Source organism: Carettochelys insculpta, chromosome 3 (genome assembly GCF_033958435.1).
Source record: "Carettochelys insculpta isolate YL-2023 chromosome 3, ASM3395843v1, whole genome shotgun sequence".
Classification (NCBI taxonomy): domain Eukaryota; kingdom Metazoa; phylum Chordata; order Testudines; family Carettochelyidae; genus Carettochelys; species Carettochelys insculpta.
This window is the reverse complement of record NC_134139.1, coordinates 6,902,833-6,923,504: the sequence shown is the minus strand read 5'-3', so window position 1 is coordinate 6,923,504 and position 20,672 is coordinate 6,902,833. Positions and strand designations below refer to the sequence as shown.

Genomic DNA, 20,672 nt, shown 5'->3' with positions numbered 1-20,672 from the left:
TGGATGCTGTGTGGATTTGGCAGGGTGATCCATCTGCTCAGAGCTGGGTGACAGTGTAGTGTCCCTGCTGAAGGCATCATGGGCTCCTCAGAATTCCACTGATTATTCCTTGGAAGTGCTTGAATTCCTGACAACAATAATCTCAGATTCAGGGGTTTTTACCCCATGTAAGCTAATCATGAGCATGGGGAGCAAACCTTGCTGATTCCCCAGAACCAAAGTCTAGAGTTTTCCATAGATCCTCAGGCTCTTCATGAATGAAAATTCATTAGCCCTCCCCCATCTCACCTGTTGTGAAGAGCGATAAATTCCTGCTTCTCTAGGGAACTTGTGTCAAAAACTATCCTTTGACTTAGGTGTTCTCACTTATCATTGCAGTCAACACCACGAACACCAGCACATGGGTGTGCCTCAGGTACTGGTTCCAGTAGAATTGCAGGTTCTGGCTGCCGCCCACTGAGACACACAGAACCAGAAGTCAGCTGCTCGGCCCAGGAGCAAGGCCTGGGGATTAGCATCCCTCACGCTTTTTCCTTCCATGAGTGGAATAGGTTATATTTACCAAGGCACGTGCAGGTTTGCACCGCCCATAGAACACAGGCTGCCAGCTGTGGATGCTCTGCTAATCAACTGGGCAGCACCTGAATCTCTCCTGGCTGGCCACCCAAGCCCTCACCTGACAGGGAATGCTGCTGGGGCTGCAATGCCAGAGCCCAACACCCCAGGCTGAGCCTGGAAAGTGGTCAGAGGTTTGGTGCTTTGTGCAATGGAAAGAGAAGTCTCCCTCCTGCAGCAGAAGCAGTGCACAGGGACCTCGGCATCCCCAGCCACACAGAGAAGCTCTGACACAAGTGCTCTAGCAGACAGGGAGCAAGATAAGTCTGGGGCAGACCATTCCCAGGCAGCCTGGCTCTGAGTATTGGGATTCTCTGGGTGGGCCAGTTCTGGGGGCTAGTTTCAGGCTGTTTGCTCTGTGGCAAGAGGTCAGCCCTGCCCTGCCAAGGGAGCCCAGGGACAGACTTACACTCCAGCAGGTCGATCTGGAAGCCTTCAGCACACACTTGGATTGAGTTGAAGCCTTGCGGGGGGGCTGTGCGGTCCTTGGGTGCCTCACTGGAGATATAGTGGAGAACACTGCTCTTCCCAGCTCCATCCAGGCCCAGCACCAGGACCTGCCTCATGGACAAATCCAGCTACCAGGAGAACAAGGAATGAATCAGAGCTGCCAAGTGGCTGATGCAGGGTCCCCGAGGCAATGCCGGGCTCCCAGGTAGCTGGAAGAGATGTTGCCCAGGCTAGAGCCAAGCACAAGCAAAACAAGTGGCCACATGGTGCCCTGTGCTCCCTGTAAGAACGACAGCTCAAAACCAGGCCTTCCATCTCCCTGCCCAGTCCGGGCCTCAGGGGCTCATCCTGACCTGGCACAGCCTGGAGCTCTGTCTGTTTCCATACCTGCAGGGGCTGGGAGCAGGGCAGTCCCAGCAGTGCTGCAGGCAGAGGACTGATGCCACCCTGTAACCACAGCCTGCTGCCTCTTCCAAAACTAGAGAGAGGTAGATACGTTGGAGGGTAGAGAGAGAATGCAGTGACCTGGATAAATTGGAGGACTGGGCCAAAAGAAATCTGATGGGTTTCAACGAGGAGAAGTGCAGAGTCCTTTACTTGGGGTGGAAGAATCCCAAGCATTGTTACAGGCTGGGGACCAACTGGCTCAGCAGCAATATGACGGAAAGGGACCTCGGGGTTATGGTGGATGAAAGGATGGATATGAGTAAACAGTGTGCCCTTGTAGCCAAGAAGGCTAACGGCATACTAGGGTGCATTAGGATGGGCATTTTGAGCATATCTAGAGAAGTGGTTGTTCCCCTCTATTTGGCACTTGTGAGGCCACATCTGGAATATTGTGTCCAGTTTTGGGCCCCTCAGTATAAAAAGGATGTGGCTGTGCTGGAGCAGGTTCAGCAGAGGGCAACAAAAATGATTAAGGGGTGAGCAACTGCATTACAAAGCCATACCCCAGCACCTGTGTCCTGCATGGCGCTGTGCTTCCCTATGTCTGATGTTAGGATGCTGTGCTCTACAGCTGCTCAGATTCTTTCACAATGAATTATGGGAGAACTTGTCTGTCATTCTGGGCATGAGTTTGGGAATTGGGGGAAAGAATTGGAGGACATCGAGTGTTTTAGCCTGGATTCTTGCTACAAAGCGAATGGATTACCCAGCCAAATGAAAGCAGCACTTGGGTTTTGGCTTAGGGCCTAGAACAGCCAGCTAGCTTGGCTTGCAATTCTCAGTACACTTGCAAAAGAAGATTTTGTGTGGATGGGAGAGGATTTGTAGTAACACCTGTTTAGGAGCCTGAGTTAATTGCAGTGAAAAGTTATCCACAGTGGTCCTTCACTATGAAAATCTTTAAACCTGCTGCAGCTCTACCATAAATTGTAGTGCCGACCAAATGCAGACATTTCTTTTGGCTTCTGCTCCCAGACCAGTCTGTGATACATCTTACCCAGTTGCTAACACCACTGCTGAAAATGTACAATTTTTCTGAGTGTAGGCAGGGCCTGTAAGTAATGAGTAAAACACTAGGCAGGCTTGGTGGTGCTGAATTAATATGTGGGTTGATTTTGTCTCAGAATATTGACATACTGCTGAAAATTTTACTGCTTGATACTAAAGAGATGACTTTTACAAAATAATGCTGATCAAGGTTTCCCATAAGCTGTGTGCTTGTGCAGCCTCTCAGGAGAGATTCAGATGCAGCCCAGGTGATCAGCAGAGTGCCCACAGCTAGGTTTTTTGTTTTTACTGGCGGTTCATGTTCACACAAACCTCGGTACACATAAAATGTTTATTCCACACTTGGATGGAAAAAATCTGCATGTGGATGGAACAGATTAGAGCGAACATTGATGGTGTCTGTCTTCTAGGATTGCAGCTAACATAGATAAAATCTAACATGTAACTGATGCCTGGCGGCTGCCATGCTGCTGAATCTTAGTTGCCCAGACTTTCCCACGTGTTCTGGTCATGACCTAATCTTCTCCCCCGAGCAGGTTACATTCCAGACATTTCATAGCTGTTGCCCTTCCCCTACCAAGGCTGGAAACATCTCTTGCTGTCTGGAGCTGAATCCCTCCCAGCAAACTTTACCCTAATGCCTTGTCTACAGAAGAGACATTTGATATGGCTAGCATGCCAGTAACACTCCATGTGCCCGCTACTTCAGTGCTCCCAGTGGTTCTGAGAATACTACAGCACTTTGCATTAGATTTCTTTCAAGCAAAGATAACTATAGTGTCCCTCTCACCAGTTTGAGGGAGCTATACTGGGGGCCGTGAGGTAGGTTTCCAGAGGACAGTGCAACTGCATTGCAAGAGCAGTTATGTTGCAAAACTGTGTTAAAAGCAGCATTGGTACTTGCACCAGTGAATTCTCACCAGTTCAATTAAAAATGGATCAGTTCTCCAGAGCATCAGAGGGGTAGCCGTGTTAGTCTGGATCTGTAGCAGCAACGAAGGGTCCTGTGGCACCTTATAGACTAACAGAAAAGTTTAGAGCATGAGCTTTCACGAGTTAACTCACTCCAGCATCTGAAGAAGTGAGTTAACTCGTGAAAGCTCATGCTCTAAACTTTTCTGTTAGTCTATAAGGTGCCACAGGACCCTTCGTTGCTTCTCCAGAACAGAAGTAGTGTTACAGAGTGTCTGCACTAAGACATTTTGTACCACTTTTCTGGAAAAATCTTCGTGATACTGGTGCTAGCAAATTAAGTGCTTAAAAATGTCTGGGGCCAGGACCTTGGGAGTCTCAGTAGCTCCAAATCAGTCAATTCTCCTGCCCAGCAATAAATTCTTCATCCCAACTACCAAATCAAATTTTCCCAATCTTTTCTGCCCCTTTCAGCAAATTGCCTCCCAGCCCTGACTCCTCACTGGGTCCTTTTAGTCCTCTTTCTCAGGCCTGGGAGCCACACTCCTTCCTAAGCTGGGTCATTTAGGGAGGTGTAGAAGTTGCTGTTGGTTGGAGAGGGAGGGAAGGGGGCTACTTTAAGGGTATGGGCATTTTCTGCTCCCTTCTCCCCCTCCCTTTGTATAAGTGGTGTGGAGGTTGGGGGCGAGGGTGAAGAGAACCATGTCTGTGTCCTGCAGCTGCCCTACCTACCCTAGGAAACAGGCTGAGGCAAGTGGGGAAAAGCAGCCAGTCAGTGGTGGCTTTCTCCAAGGTGGTCTTACAAATGTGCAGCCTTGAGCTGCCCACCTCAGTTAGAAATTTTATTTCTAGAGTCTCTGATCCCCTCAACCTGGCCTGCTTCAAGCCCTGAGCAAATATTGGAGGCTGTGGAAAATAGAGGGCTTGGGTATTGTAAGAAATGACATATTAGTAACTGACGCATTACCTACACTAGAGCTTACAGTGTTGCTACCATTGGTATCGCTGCACCACTGATGGAAAATGAGTACACGGTTTCTTAGTGTAGACAAGTACCTGGATTCTGATATTTAAGATTCAACCAATTGGGAGATTGTTCTTTCTCCCCTCTGTCAGTGGGAGACGTGGGTATGGTAGGTCAGACACAATCAACTCACTGTCTGTCCTGCAAGATGGCATAGAACCAGGACTACCTACAGCCGTGGAGACATTAGATTAGAACTTCTACAGGCATTTCTTAGCTAGCATGTTAGGTTTGAATTGTAATGCTATAGTGTGTGCTTTTTAAAAGAAGCAAAAGGCGTTAGGCGCTCATTTTCCTCTGAATTGCAAAGAGATTTGGACATCTTAAATTCTTCAGAAAATCCCAGCCATATTAATTTAAAAATAAGTATTTATCTATATACAGCTGTTGTTAAAAACCAAAGGGCAAATCTTCCTTTTAACTCCTTAGTTGGCAGTGGACTTGCCTAGACTCCACAGCACATAAGGGATAATTGACAAAGCATCATGTCGTTAATTTTCACTTTGCCAGTTTAATAGTACAGCATACTTACATGATGAAATGCTTGTTAATGGATAACAGATTTTATTTGTCATTTATTTTAACACAATCGTATTAGGCAAGTCACCGGAAAACAAATGAACCATGAGTTATATTACAGTGATAGAATATTTTTCCCTTGTGGTAACTTATGCAAAGCCTCATGCAATTGAAAATAACCAGGTTCATCTGGGGACAGAATTAACTTCTCAGTTTTGTAATGCATTCTGGTTATGCCTTGCTTTGTATAGACCCAGCCATTATTTTTGTTTGTTGGCAATCAACAGCCTTTTTAATTTTGAGTGGATGTGCATGCAGTGCATTGATATGATCAAACTGCCTCAATTTCATAGTGGAATGTAGAGATTCTCTTCTGACATAGTGGAGACTGGGAGTTTAGGAGGGTGGAACAGGGGATTTTTATGTTGTCTACATTGGCTGCAGTGGACATGGACATGTATTGTACTGTGCTGAATTGGGATTTGATTAAGGGTTGTACTGGGGGGCTTTATTTGGTAGGGGAGATGCTCTCATTAGTTTATATATAATTATTGAAGACTGTTGGTGTTTTCAACTAACAAATAGACAAATTAAGACTTTGTTTACTAAACACACAAAGATTGACCATTTCATCTCCTTTATTTAATGCCTCAACATTGTAAGACAATTATATTAGGAGACCAAATTTTCCACCTTGCTAAGGCTCTTTTTTAACACTGTAGTAACATAAACGGCCATAATATCAAAATAACTGGTCACTGAAGATTTCTCTCTCCTATACTGTCTCTCTGCGTATAAGGGAAGAAGGGAATTTTTGGATGGTACAGACAACTGCCTGGGACTGGCATGGAACCCCCAGAGGCTTCATGGCGGAGTATTTGTCATTCATTGTACTAGCATCAGATTTCATTCGTATTGTTTCACAATCAGCGTATCAATACTCATCTGACTACCCCTCCTAACAAAAAGAATGGTATTTGGAGATAAGGGAAGAGGAATGAAGGTCAGTGTAGATGGGGTTGAACTAGAAAACGTAGAGAAGTTCACGTATCTGGGGAGCAACATAACATGATCTTGACTGTAAGAAGGAAATAGCAACCAGAATAGTGAAAGCAAGAGCGAGTTTGAAGGTGATGGACAAGATCTGGAAAAGCAAACAATTATCTTAGGAAAAAAGCTGAGTGTCTTGAAAATGTGGGTATTCAGTAGCATGTTGTATGAAGTGAGACATGGGTGATAACAAAAGATTCAAAGAGAAGGATATTGTCATTCAAGGGGAGTTGTTAGAGGAAGATCTGACAATAGGATGGATACAGAAGGTCACCAATGAGTAATTAAATAGGAAGATAAAGCGGGTCTTTGCCCACGAAAGCTTATGCTCCAAAATATCTGTTAGTCTATAAGGTGCCACAAGACTTCTTGTCTTTCTTGCAGTAGGTTCTCTTTTGGCTCTATCAGATGCATCAGTATCGTCAGTGCATCTGATGAAGCGGGTCTTTGCCCACGAAAGCTTATGTTCCAAAATATCTGTTAGTCTATAAAGGTGCCACAAGACTTCTTGTTGTTCTCAAAGCTACAGACTAACATAGCTACCTCTCTGATACTGCAAGAAAGTTATACAATGGAAGTTATAGCTGTTCGCCCGTATCTGCATAATGGACGTCAAACAAAAAATCAAGACCCTGTTATTGAGCATCGTGGATGGTTACAACAGCAGAAGCAGACCTCACAGAGAATGGGTAGATGATCTAGTAGATTGGTGTGGAGCTAGTCTATAGAAACTAAGCCACTCTGCACTGGACAAGGAAAGATTGAAGGAAATAGTGAAACAGGCATCAGACATCAATGGGCACTGATCCCATGGTGGTTGATGATGATGACAGACACGAGCTGGCAGCTTTGCTCGCTATGGGTGTATGGGTAACTAGACAAAAAGGGGTATGATCAGTGCATTGTATGCCCTAGTAATTGCTAGCTACCAAAAGGTCCTATTAAAGCATTAATAGTCTGTTTTTTACATTGGCTGCTCTAATTTTTGCCAGAGACTAGTCTAGTAAGCGGGAGGCCTTTGGACTGGATGGCAGGAAAGCTACATTTTCATTCCCATTAGAGAGTGATGCTGAGTACCGTTTGGCTTCAGCTCAAGATCTAGGCTAGAACATTTTGGCAGTTGCACACAATCTGAATATTCAGGCTGGCTGTGTTCTATTTGCGCTGTGCTGTTGGAGAGCAGATGCGTTGGTGACTTTGCATTCTACAGGGATGTTTCCTCCTCTTTCTCCATATGTAACGTAGCTGCATCTGGATGGGTTAGACAAATACTTCACAGTTCAGAGTTAAAGAAGAATTCTATAATATTTTCTCTTTGTATTTTTACTAGTGCACCAAATATTTTATTTACTTTTTTCAAGCTCTTTTTGTGTTAGTAGTGTGTCTGATGTGCCCTCCTATCAACTGTGACTTCTAAGACCTATTTCCCAGAATGTCCTCCTAAATTTACACCTGTTGGCTTGTGGACATTTTGCTATTTTATTTTACCTGTATTTATGTTGATCTTTTCCTCAGTTACTGAATGCACTTAAATCTGTCGGGATTCTCTTGTGATTCTTAGTACCTTTTACTATAAAAATAAAAAAAACTCTACAAACTAACAACAATTCATCAACTTGTGCTTTCTCAATAATATTGAAACGTTTCCCATTGTAATAGCTTCAGAGTACTTTGCAGTTTTTAAAGTTAATTTTCTGAATGGAGGAAGGTAGGGAAATGTGTCTGTTCCCATTTACAGAAAGACTATGTGACTCACCACAAGGTCACACAAGAGCTAGTTTTTGGCAGAGCAGATAATTGAATCTTCATCATCCTAGTCCTAGGTTAGTATCTAACCAATAGGTTATCCTTCCTTTTGGTTGTCTCTCCCAATCATTAAAACATTAAAGGGACCCATCTGTTCATTTTCAGAGTGGACAGACACTGACAGTTTCTAAATTTGCCTATTACTTAACCGTATTTTAATCCATAACAGAGTTAAATGTTACCAGTCCAAGGACAGGGATATTAGAAATTCGTGTCTCACAGCACAAATTGCAAGCTGAGGTATATAGATACTTCAGCTCTATACAGACATTGGGAAAAGTCCACAGCTAAGAACTCTCAAGCATTTGGTCATAATTGGCTGTTTGCCAGGCTCTTGTACAGAACTTCCTTTGAGAATTGCTGCACTCTGCTTATCAAAACAGGAAGGAAAAGTTGTGATGCCAAAGAGGATGCAAGGCTCCAGAAAGAATGCAAGATGGAAATGCTGGGGGGAAAGGGATCAAGTGCAGGGAGTTGCTTCCTGATTAAGTACAGTCTTTGTCTTTGTGTTTAGGTCATGCTCCCTTATCCTCCTTTTCCCAGCTTAGCTATTTTAAAGGTCTGAGTGTTATCTTTTGGAAATATTCAGTGGTTGCCACTGCAGTTGATCCTGGAAGTATAGTTATGAGTAATTGGGAGGTTTCATAAATTTGCAGTGAACTTTGTTAACTTGTAGTACAGAAGCTTATAAGGAAGGCACCATGCAAAAATAGGAATTGCTTGGTTTTTTTCCTAATAGATGTTCTGCAACAGCCGTCTAGACAACAAGCAGCTGTTCCACAACACTGAGACTTTTTGCACCACCTTTAAAATCAAGGGTATGGACATCTTTCCAAGGGTTTTGTGAGACTGGCATATCCACTGTGACTGCACTCCTCAAGCCACAGGGCAGTAGTGCATGGTGATGGGAGGGGGGGCTTCTGGGAGATGGTTATAGGTCCCTGATTCTGTGGTGCTTGAACCTAAAGTCTGTTAGAATAGCTTAGAGGCAGCTCTGACGTGTGCCAGTGGTATAAGGTCCTACAGATGGAAAGCAGAGTGGTAAAGCAATTTCATCAGGTCAGGAGACAGAGGAAACTGATGTGCATGAATAACAGTGGTCTACTCTGTTTTGTGGACAATTATATATCAGTCAGTATACCATCTGCAGCAGCCTCAAAATCCAGGCCTATGTGATGAGTATTGTTGACTTACATTAAGCATGAGGGGTTGCAATACAAAAGAAAACATGTGGTTTTCAGATACTTGTATTTTGCAATTTCATTCCTGGATTTTGTGAGTGTAAACAACTAATACTTGGGGTATTTTGGGTCATGTTTGGAATAGGTTTTGTTGGGCAATATCATGCCACAGAATTTCTGTGGCTGCTGATGTATACTGTAATGTTATTCTAGAATGTGACTTCAGGTACTCTGGGTCGTGATGATGGTATTATTTCTGTTTCTAATGGCTGTGTATTTCTTTAAGTGAAAATAAATGGCTAAATTATGGTATTACAGTTGTTGACATTGAAAATTGTTTTCCTTTTTCCGGTAATTTCTGAGGAACCTTCTGATGAAGTGGATCTTTCCCACAAAAGCTTATGCTCTAAAATACCTGTTAGTCTATAAGGTGCCACAGGACTCGTTGTTGTTGTTGTTGTTGTTGAGGAAGTCTTGTGGATGTAAGACTAGTTGTTATATATACAAATCACTCCCTTAATTTAAATTTGTCTCTTTTTTAAATCTTTTGTGTGTGCACCAACGATCCCAGTTTCAGTAATTCCCACACTATTGGCTTTGATATCGGTATCTCGTGACCAGGAATAATTCCTGCAATATCTTTACAGGTCTCTGCCATAATCTTAAAGATTATAGTTGCTGTCAGCTTGGTGTAGAGCCTGAAGACAGAAATGTATTTCCACCTGATCTTTTAAGAAAAATTCATCAATATACTAGTCTTGGGGCCTGATCCAAAACTCCTGCAAAGTCAGTGATATTTTTCCATTGAGTTCTATGGAATTTCTAACAGTCACTTTGTGAAAACAGAACTGAATTTAAAGAATTTAACCATACTGGACCTTAATGAAGTAACGAACACCTGCAGCTGCAGTAACCTCTCAACATCATGTCTGTTGTCATATGGTCAGCATTCTAGCTGGTGCTTTTGGGTAGAAGTGTGTCTGTTACGACCTCCATTTGAAGATGTGCACACAATCTGCCCTTTATAGCTGCATGTACATGGGCAGCATCTGTCGACAGAAACCGCAACAATGCTTCTGTCAACAGATTCTGTCCATGCAGCAAAGCAGCTCACAGTAGTGAGTCACTCTGTCGACAGAGAGTGTCTCTACATGCACCGGCCGCTCTGTCGACAGAACTGGCCCCGTAACCCCAGAAGTCAGGCATGCGTGGAGGGAAAGCTCTTCCTGGAACACAGCCTTTGTGTACCCTTTAAAGGGCCCCCCTCAGCCCATGCTCCCTGCTCATGCAGTGGCTAGCCTATCTCTTGCAGGGAATGCTAAGCTGTTGCAGGGCTCCTTGTCATTTGAGAGAGACACTGCTTTCTCTGAACTGCTGTCTACCTTGCTGACCCCTCACCCTTCCTGACACCCAAACCCCCCACCCCCACACCCTCCCCAACCCAACACCGCCCTGCCCAACCCCCACCCTTCCTGACTGCGATGATAGCAGAACAGCTCCTGGTCTTGCCTGGGACCCCCCCACCAGCTCCTGCTGACCCTGCCACTGGACATCTTCGGTCTCTAGGACCACATCGGGGGTCAACCTGAGAGATGGCCTGCAGAGTAGGCCTCTCACAGCATAGTGCCACCACCGCACTCTCCCCCTCAGGTGATTAGGCCAGTCTGGTGGCACCCCATCAGCTCCAGCTGGTGTGACTGGCTGGTCCTGGGGCAATAAGGTGACCAGCAATGGACACAGAATTTCAGGATGCGCAAGGACACATTCCTGGAACTGTGCAACTGGCTTGCCCCTGCACTGAGATATCTTGACACCAACATGCGTCTGGCCATCCCCATGTAGAAGAGGGTTGTGATTGCCCCCGGAAGCTGGGCACTCCCAACAGCTACTGCTGTATGGATTACCAATTCAGTGTTGGGAGGTCCACTGTTGGGACTGTTGTGATGCAGGTAAGTAAGCCATCTGGCTGCAGGCTGTGCACAGTGGGAAGGGGGACGGGGGCAGGGCAGAGGGGGACTCACTGTAGCCCAGGGGCAGCATCCCCCCACCAGACCCTCATGGGTGTGTCTGGTCTCCCTCTCCCACAGGTGGTGCAAGCCATAAATGCTGTCCTGCTGTGGAGGTTGGTTGCAGATTGCCTATGTGGATGCCTTCGTTGCTGATTTTGAATGCATTGGTTTCCCCAACTGTTTCAGGAGAGTGGACGGAACCCACATCCCCATCCAGGCCCTGGAATACAGCGCTAGCCAATACCTGAATTGGAACATAAGAACATAACATAAGAACGGCCATAGTGGGTCAGATCGAAGGTCCATCTAGCCCAATATCCTGTCGGCGGACAGTAGCCAATGCCAGGTACCCCAGAGGAGGTGAACCGAAGACAATGATCAGGCCATTTGTCTCCTGCCATCCATCTCCCACCTTCAACAAAAGGCTAGGCACCATACCTTACCGCTTGCTAATAGCCATCTATGGACCTAACCTCCAAATATTTATCGAGCTCTTTTTTAAACTCTGTTAGAGTCCTGGCCTTCACAGCGTCCTCTGGTAAGGAGTCCCACAGGTTGACTGTGTGCTGTGTGAAGAAAAACTTTCCTTTATTAGTTTTGAACCTGTTACCCATTAATTTCATTTGGTGTGCTCTAGTTCTTATATTATGGGAACAAGTAAATAACTTTTCTGTATTCAACTTCTCCACACCATTCATGATTTTATATACCTCTATCATATCGCCACTCAGTCTCCTCTTTTCTAGACTGAAAAGTCCCAGTCTCTCTAGCCTCTCCTCATATGGGAGCCGTTCCAAACCTTTAATCCTTTTAGCTGCCCTTTTTTGAACCTTTTCTAACGCCAGTATATCTCTTTTGAGGTGAGGAGACCACATCTGCACGCAGTACTCAAGATGTGGGCATGCCATAGTTTTACATAGGGGAAGTAAGGTATTCTTCATCTTATTTTCTATCCCTTTTTTAATTATTCCTAACATCCTATTTGCTTTACTGACTGCCGCTGCACACTGCGTGGATGTTTTCAGAGAACTATCCACTATAATTCCAAGATCCCTTTCCTGATCTATTGTAGCTAAATTTGCCCCCATCGTATTGTATGTGGAATTGGGGTTATTTTTCCCAATGTGCATTACCTTACACTTACCCACATTAAACTTCATTTGCCATTTTGTTGCCCAATCACTCAGTTTGCTGAGATCTTTTTGGAGTTCTTCACAGTCTGCTTTGGTTTTGACTATCCTGAACAGTTTGGTGTCATCTGCAAACTTTGCCACCTCACTGCTTACCCCTTTCTCTAGATCATTGACGAAAAAGTTGAACAAGATTGGTCCCAGGACTGGCCCTTGGGGAACGCCACTAGTTACCCCCCTTCCATTGTGAAAATTTCCATTTATTCCTACCCTTTGTTTCCCGTCTTTTAACCAGTTCCCAATCCATGAAAGGATCTTTCCTCCTATCCCATGACCACCTAATTTACATAAGAGCCTTTGCTGAGGGACCGTGTCAAAGGCTTTCTGGAAATCTAAGTATACTATGTCTACTGGATCCCCCCTGTCCGCATACTTGTTAACCCCTTCAAAGTACTCTAATAGATTAGTAAGAAACGACTTCCTGTTACAGAAGCCATGTTGACGTTTGCTCAACAAATCATGTTCCTCTACGTGTCTGACAATTTTATTCTTTACTATTGTTTCTACTAATATGCATGGTACTGACGTTACACTTACTGGTCTATAATTGCTAGGGTCTCCTTTAGAGCCCTTTTTGAATATTGGAAGGGTTACCACTCCATGGTGATGCAGGCTCTCGTAGACCACCAAGGACAATTCCTCAACATTTATGTCAGGTGGTCGGGCAGGAGCCACGATGAGAGAGTGTTCTGGAACTCTAGCCTGTTTCAGGCACACTGGCCACAGGTTCCCTGTCTGCCTCTGGTCCAGGGCCCACCTCGACCAGAGGCTGGGTCAGGGCTGGGAGCACAGGGAGGTAGGGGTGGGGGGAGCAGCCACAGGGTCAGGCTCAGTGGGAAGTCTGGGAGGAGTGGGGGTCTGGGAGGGTGTGGGCGTGAGCTGCTGTTGCTGCCCACCTCAGGGCCTGTAGGAGCACCTGAGGCATGGGTTTGGGAATGGCTGGGGCATGAGGAGAGACATCAGCAGAGGGGAACGGGGGTGGGGGGGAGGCAGGTCCCCGGGATACTGGACCACCCAGGCATCGACCAGGTCCAGGGTGTGGTCCACCTGGGCTAGCCACAGTTCTAAAGACTGCACGCAGGCCTGCAGCTGTTTCTGCTCTGACTGCAGCTGCTCCTGGCCCACTTGTAGCTGCTCCCAAGCAATGACATTCTGCTCCTGGATGGCAGCTGCCAATGCATGGTAGCTATTTTCTGCCAGGTGGTGATGGACCCTTGGGCCATGGGTACATACCAGGAGCAGTGACATTTCCTACCTGGGCGACACTTGTCCTGATCCCACTGGCTCGGCCTTCTCACCAGGTTTGTTGGCTGGGCGGCAGGGCTGGCATGGCCCCTGGATGGGGTGGCTGTAGGGTGGGAAAGTGGGGGAATACTGGAGTCATGCACAGCCCCAGCGGCCTTTCCCCCCGGGCCATGGGATGGGTCCATCTGTGGCTTGCGCTCCTGTGCCCCCTGGATGGTGGGCTATGTTGGATGGGGACACAGTGGTGTCATGGACACCACCTGGACCATGCTCCCCATTGGGCCAGTCCCAGGGGCTGGTGTCCCAGGTGGGGCAACTCTGTAGCAGTCCCCACCTGTGGGTGGTGGGTATGTCAGATGCAGCTGGAGCCTCCCCCCGCACACTTGCAGCCCATAGCAGTGTACAGAGGGGTGGGTGCTGGCTGTCACCTAAAGCCATCCCCGACAGTGGGGAGCCTCACTCAGAGGTGGGAGTGCGGGGTGGGCCCATTGCTGGGTGGCTAGTGTGCTCCCAGGCATAGCGGGGTGGGTGGCTGCCTCCCTCAAGGTCCTGGGGGTCAGGCGGCTTGTTGTGGGGCTGCAGGTGGCCTGGCAGCTGTGTTCAGGGGCTGCCCTTGGCATCTGGATGGGATGCCCCAGGGCATGCATGGCGCAGGTGCCAGAACCAGGTTGTGGGTGCCTGGGAGGCCATCCCATCAGGGACTGTAGTGCTCTCTGCCCCCACCCCAACAGCAGTATGCTCCCCTGGAGGGAGTTCACCAGAGGGTGCTGGGAACAGTTCCAGGGATGCCTGTGCCAATGCTGTGGTGCTGGAGGGGCCAGAGGACAGGGTGATGGTGAAAGTGCCCTAGCTGGAGTCGGGGTTGGATATCGGGATGTCTTGGGGCTCTGGGGGTGATCCTGGGTCTGAGGTGATGACCTTGCTGGTGAGGACCTCCTCAGTGGTGTCCACAGTCTCCCAGTCTCGTGCGCCGTCATCGGCCCCCAGCATGTGATGCAGGGCATCGTAGGGGGGGCAGGAGAGCACCCCTACCCCTGAGCAGCACCAGACGTCCCTGGCCTTCATGCAGCCCTGTCTCAACTCCTTGATTTTTGCACACACCTGTTGGAGGGTGTGTGTTCAGTGCCTGCACTGCAGCAGGGCTCCAGTGATGTGGCCATAGCGGGGGGCATTCTGCCACTTGGTGCTGGGGTCCAGGACAAGTGTCTCATCCGCCCAGAGGGCCAGCAGGTCCTGGACTTTGGCTCTGGACCAGGAAAGGGTCTGCTTGTGGTTCCCACTTGTGGACTCCTGGGATGGCTTGCAGGGCCCCTGGGAGGGCTCAGCGTGGTCCCGGGCAGCGTGTGTCATGTATCTAATGGCTGGGAGGTGGCTTCTGTGGTGTGGGACTCAGTGTATGCTGCCAGTATGCAGCCACATCCTGGCTTCCTGCACTGGGCTTCTTGGAGCACTGTTACTTTAAGGGCAGATGGACGCAGTAACCATAGAGCCCTACTGGCTGTGGAAAGGCTGTCTTCCAGCTCCGGCTGCCAGCCACCATGGAGGACCCGCTCTGTCAACAGAACTGTCTACACGGGCACTCTCAACAGAATACTGTTTACAGAGGCATTATACCTGAATGGGGAGAGGTATGACGCTGCTGATAGAATAGCTGAATTGTGCAGACACACTGTAGACAGAGCGTGTTAGACACTCAGGGTGGTCTCTTGAGAGAGGCTGTCCATGTAGATGCAGCCTATGTGTACAATTGTGAAGAACTAGGGAATTTGTACAGACTATGCATTCTGAACTCTTGCTACATATCTTTACCAAGGTGCAAATTCCATTTTGCTTGTGCAGCTTTTTGTTTCTCTTGTCTATTTCATATTATTCAGTAATATGAGTAGATTGGGTTTAGTTCATGTTAATGATTCTGGTCTCAAACCAGAATGGTAAGTGATTTAAATATCTCATCCCTTCCCTTTTACAGTCAGTGTCCAAAGTGCAAAGGGAAGTTCAGGCATGCTCATTAATAAATTACCAATATTCCCACATCCATCCCATCAACAACTATTTTTATCGATTTAGAAAACGTAAGAACTATACTGTATGTTTTTGACTGCCATCTGCTGGTGCATTAGTTTTTAGCTAACTAGCGAGGTATGTAGCAGCACCTCTTGTAACAATATCTAACCTGTATCCAATGGGAATTCTGTCAGGACTAGGGCAACTATTTTTGCTTTGACTAAATTTTTTTGTGTAATCTTGTTTGTTTGCTTTTTGTAGGAAATCAGTTTTTCTTTTGTCAAGAACAAAATGAAAACAAAAAAAACTTGGTCAAAAACAAATATTTTGATTTGGATCTGTTGCCACAGTGTCATCAGAATTGTTATTAAGTTGGCTTATGTCCCTACTCTCTTCTGTGCTGTGTATATTTCAGCTGTTTATCTCTTCCTTCTCCCATTCCTGATAGGCCAGTTGCCTTTGCGGCAGGCAGAGGGCAGCTGGAGAATCCTTCCTCTGTTCCTCTAAGTCCCAAGAAAGCACTTGAGATTTAAAGGGAGACAATGTGGAAGCTGCTTGAGTTGCTAGTCAATGCTAAAGCAACTTCTCTACCCTTTGCCTCATTTGATAATGTCTGCTTAAAAACTGTGGTTCCTTCTTGAGCTGATCCACTTGAGTACTGCACACAGTTATTCTGAATCTCTCTGTCGTGTAAAATGCTTCCAAGGCTGGCCTATGGGCTTATGAGACATTGTGCAAAAAGCATGAGGTACTATTTTAGTTCCTTCCTCCCTGAGATCAGGCCCTCTGTTTCTCAGGGTGCTGTTGGAGGCACTCTGGGAAGAGGGTTAAGTAGGAGGAGAGGGGATTCTCTCTGCTGATATAGGTCGCATAGCTATAAGGATACTCCTAAAAACCCAAAACACTGCTTGCTTGAATTTAGGGATGTCCCTGTCATCTTAATATCATGCTACAAAGATGATTTTTTAGAGTTGGTATACTGAATTAACCAAAATGACTCTTCCATAATATTAATAATATGTTGTAAAATTTTGTTTCTATGTAGCAATTTTCATTGGATGAGGTCATACTTAACAAAAGTAAATAGAATTACAGGTCACACAATACATCACTGGGATTCAAGAGTTTGAGCCCAGGATTCCTTAGCTCATAATCTTCTGCTTCAGTCATTAGTTGCTGATGTCTCCTTAAGTTACTTGGACTGAAGAAATAAAGAAGCAACCATGTAACAGATTACTTGTTCTTGTGTGTGACCTTAGCATTTCAGCCAATCAGCATGCTCAGAGTTTGAAAACTCTGCTTCCCCACAGTGACTAGGAAACTTATGAGGGCGAGTTTCATCACTTTCTGCAGCATATCAGCTATTTTTTTAATTAAAATAAACAAACAGAACAACAAAAGAAAATACCCTCCAAAAACTGTTTTTAGCCCTTATTGTACAATAATCAGAAAAACCTTCTCAAAAAAGGTTAATTCATGGTACTCCTGCCTTCCTGAAACTACAGGCAGACTTCTCCAGTGCCTCTGCTGCTGCTCATTGCTTTTTTCGGACGGTAGCAAAATGGAAACAAGGCGGTCATTTCAATTTTTACTCCTCTGCAAGGACAGTGAAACTGAAAAAAAAATAATTCATTTGCATTGAGCTGCATCTTTGGAAAGCTCTAGAGGGCAGTGGCAGCAACAGAGATGATTGGCTGAGGTATTTGCTGGAGAGAATGACAGAGAAATGAAGGATGTAAGAAGGTTAGAGCAGTGGAAACACCCATATTCCACCAGGCAGAAAGTTAAGTGAGGAGATAGAGCAGTGGATTCTCACTTCTCTGTTGCAACATTGTAGACAGAAGAAAGGTATAAAGCACTAGAACTTAGAGAGAGTGAATTTGCCTTCATTCTTCCAGAAGTCAAGAAGGTTAGGAGGAGGGTTAGACACATGCATGAGTTTTCAAGTTCATCAAATATCTGTCAGCTGGAGGCTGCCTAGGTGAAAGATTGAGCCTTGTAAGATTCCCCTCTTCCTATATTTTGATGGGATGGGGAAGTATGGTAGAGTAGAACCTCAGAGTTATGAACACCTTGGGAATGGAGATTGGTTGTAGTCCTTACTATACAAAAAAGAATCTTGACTGTGGAAAAGAAAAAAAATGCTCATTTTAACCTTCTTAATTGAAATGAAACAAGCATAGTAACAACAACAAGGAGTCTGGTGTTTGTCAAAATAGGCTAACCTTCTGAAACCTGTCATCATGCACTGCAATACTTTCCTTACCTTGTGAAATCTCACTTTTTTAAGTGCTCCCTTTATGTCTCTATTAGTCTGTGTTTAACAGAGTACTGTATTTGCTTTTCCTGTCTCTGCTGCTGCCTGATTGTGTTCTGGTTCCAAATAAAATGAGTGGTTGACTAGAAAGTTTGTAATTCTGCTGTTCATTGCTCTGAGGTTCTGCTGTAAGTCATCTGATGAACACTGGGACTCTGGATCTCTTATTGTGTCTGCAGCTAGAAAAGTTGTCTCCCAAACAAAATTCTTATGTTTTGGTGCACAGATAATGAGATAAATTTGGAGTGTGGTGAGAGATAAGCGCTCTATTTTATGCATATTTGTATAAATATGTGGGGAGAGAGAAGTGGTGACAAACAGAATTGTATAGTTGAGGGAGTTAGCAAACCAATTTAGGGAAAAGAAGACAAGAGAAAGAAAAATGAAAGTGGAGCCTAAAGACAAATGATGAAAAGGATATTTTGATTACAAGAAGGAGAGAGGAAAAACTGGAGAGGACTTAGGAACAGCAAGAGTTTAGAAAATGCATAGATGTGCAGAAAGCCATACTGGCTTGTGTAGGACTTGGCATACAGTAAACTCTCGAGATACACGCAACCGAGTGGTGTGTGTCTTGGGTTAACATGACTTCCACCCTTTAGAGGAGCGGTTTTCTGTTCCTATCGGGGCAGCAGCCTGACTCTTGCTGCCCCTGACAGGAGCAGGAGCTGAGCATCAGGCTGCCATCCTTGACAGGAGTGGAGAAACTGTTCTTGTCGGGGCAGCAGCCTGACGTTCTGTCGATGCCCCTGACAGGAGTGGTGCCTCCTGGCTCCAAGGAGTGGAGGGGAGCTGGGAGCCAGGCTGCCCCTGGTTTCTGGCTCCCCTCCACTATCTGGAGTCAGGAAACTGACCAAGGCTCCTGCCCTGGTGCGCTAGTCAGTTTCCTGGCTCCTGTAATCCTTTTTCCCATCTCCCCTCAACTTGTGTGAAAATTTGAGCTACCCAGGGGTTGCAGGATACATTTCTTGCTTAGTTTATCTGATTTGTAATGCTAACTTGGGGCGATGGGCACTGGGTTCCATTCCCTGTTTTGCTTACTTTATCCCTGTGTCTACACGAGCCTCTTCCTTTCGGAAGGGGCATGTTAGTGAGCAGGTTCGAAAGATGCTAATGAGGCACTGCTATGAATATGCAACACCTCATTAGCATAATGACAGCCATGCATAAGTGCAGCTTTCGAATTGTGTGCTGCCTGTGGAGACGGGGACCTTCCGAAAGGACCCCCCAGTTTCTAAAAGCCCATTCTTCCTATATGGTGTTAGGAAGAAGGGGCTTTCGAAAACTGGTGGGTCCCTTCAGAAGGTCCCTGTCTCCACTGGCGGCACGTGATTCGAAAGCTGCACTTTTGAATCGCTGTGGCCTCCATTATGGTAATGAGGCACTGCATATTCATAGCAGCACCTCATTAGCATCTTTCGAACCCGCTCATTAACATGCCCCTTCCGAAAGGAGAGGGCTCATGTAGACCCAGCCTATATGTTTGTGGCTTGGTGGCCATCTGTAAAATAGGGATAATAGCACTTCCTTTTTTTTGCAGAATGCATTAAAGATTATTAGGTGTGCAGATTCTGTGGTAATGGGATGCACATGAAACAGATAATTCCTCAAAGGAATCACTTATCCTTGTGGCCTAGGTCTATCATGGAGTAGCCTGCTTCGTCCTCTCCCCTCTCCTCCCTATTACGGGACAGCCGTTTATTTTTGGGAAGCATCTCCTACTTAGCACTTCACAGTAACTTGTTGATTAGCTTGTTCACTTTATAACCTCAGATATACATGACCACATGCTACCACTTTTATTAAGTTTGTCCAACTAAATCTTTAGTTTAAATTTTCAGATATATGGCAAGGATGCTTTATTTTAAAGATATGCAGCAAAAACTACCTGGATTGCATTCATTCTTGACTGTAAAACCAGGAATGAATTTAGTCCCATGTGTTAAAAGCCAACTGAATATGCTGCTCAGTGCTTGGTAGTAAAGGTGACATTTCCATTGATATGTAGTGCACAAAAGGTGGACTGTCTCCTAATATAGGGCAAGAAAACAACTCAATGTAATTTCACTATTGATGCTTTTACTTCTGATGCTCAGAGTCTGGCTGTGGTTTTGCCCACTTAATTGTAGTGGATCAAAGGATGCACTGTGGCATTTTCCCTAATAATCTTGAAGATATTTGTAAATTCTAAGAATAATGGTACACTAATACTTAAGGTTACTTATTAGACTGTGCTATTCCAGAAAAGGAGGGGGGGAGAATTATGAAAAGATGGAAGGTTGTACTGTATTTCCTGTAATTTTATTATGTAAGCCTTTGTATCTGTTACAGGACTGGAAAATTCTAATCTAAATGGAAACTGAAATCTCTCCTTTGGATTAATCAAAATAATAATGTGCAATAAAAGAGGGCATGCCTGCCTTAGGTCAGAGGAAAGTATATTTGTGATTATGACACAATGTAGAAAAATATAATAAGATAGCCCTTTGAAAATGCTGCTTTTGTAAGGCTACCAGTGTTACTGAGATGTACATTTTTGCCTGTTATGCAGAAGATAAGTCTGACTTGAGTGGGAAGGGGTTTGGTTTTTGGTTGTTTTTTAAAGCTTTGCTTATTTTTGGCTATTTTATTATTTTAAAAATCTGACTTCTGTATTTTTTTGCATCTTGCTTGCATCATGTACCAAATGTGCTTTGATGCTATGGCTGTGGAAAGTATAAGGAGCTTAATTCTGCTACTTCCTATCAAAATAGTTGCAAACATTTGATTCATATATGCCATAATGCTTACAGTTGCTCAGTCACTGATATTTTCCTAGCATTCCAAAAACTGAAGTCTAGTTCTGATCTTTCACTTAAAATAGTGAAACGCAGTGTCATTTGACTAATAACTGGT

At 45.4% G+C, this 20,672-nt stretch overlaps 1 protein-coding gene across 4 annotated transcripts in view; it reads left to right on the top strand.

Annotated features, from left to right (window-relative positions):
* The window catches only part of RIN2 (Ras and Rab interactor 2), a 139,138-nt gene that overhangs the window by 66,480 nt on the left and 51,986 nt on the right, over positions 1 to 20,672 (top strand). The gene's annotated exons all lie outside the window — the stretch shown is intronic.